Source organism: Penaeus monodon, chromosome 20 (genome assembly GCF_015228065.2).
Source record: "Penaeus monodon isolate SGIC_2016 chromosome 20, NSTDA_Pmon_1, whole genome shotgun sequence".
Lineage (NCBI taxonomy): Eukaryota > Metazoa > Arthropoda > Malacostraca > Decapoda > Penaeidae > Penaeus > Penaeus monodon.
In genome coordinates this window covers 24,694,808-24,695,374 of record NC_051405.1, presented here as the reverse complement: position 1 = coordinate 24,695,374, position 567 = coordinate 24,694,808, and positions in this window count along the sequence as shown.

Genomic DNA, 567 nt, shown 5'->3' with positions numbered 1-567 from the left:
TTCCCCCCCTTTCTGTCCTTTCTACAACAGAATCTGTACTATTACGAGTAAATCTAACCAGATTCATATATAAAGGTTTGGTTTTAATTCACTGCAATGTTTCCTAATAAATGTACAATAGTTTTACATTTATTTACCAGGAATCCAGCTCTTACTCACAGGGCAAACCATCATCATTGGCTTATGCAGATTCTGCTATTATTTGAATATACCATCTCTTAATTGATATGATGCCACACTAAATGTGCTCATCCTTTTCCACTTCATCATTCAGAAAACAATTTTCATCAAAAAATAAAACATACAAAAAACAAAACTCTGAATCACACATGGTAGCATCAACCATTTACCTACCCTACTGCTGTTGAGGTTTCATACATTTTTTTTTTCTAAGTTGCCAAAAGTATGTACTAATTCATTGATGATGAGAATTATGAAATGATATCAAAGAATGAGTTTTGGCAAAATAAGAATGGACTGGCTATTGCCTAGATTCTGCAGTTAATGCCTATCACCTGCTGTGAAGATATACTGATAAAGGTGAAAGGCATTCCCATTCATTGAAAA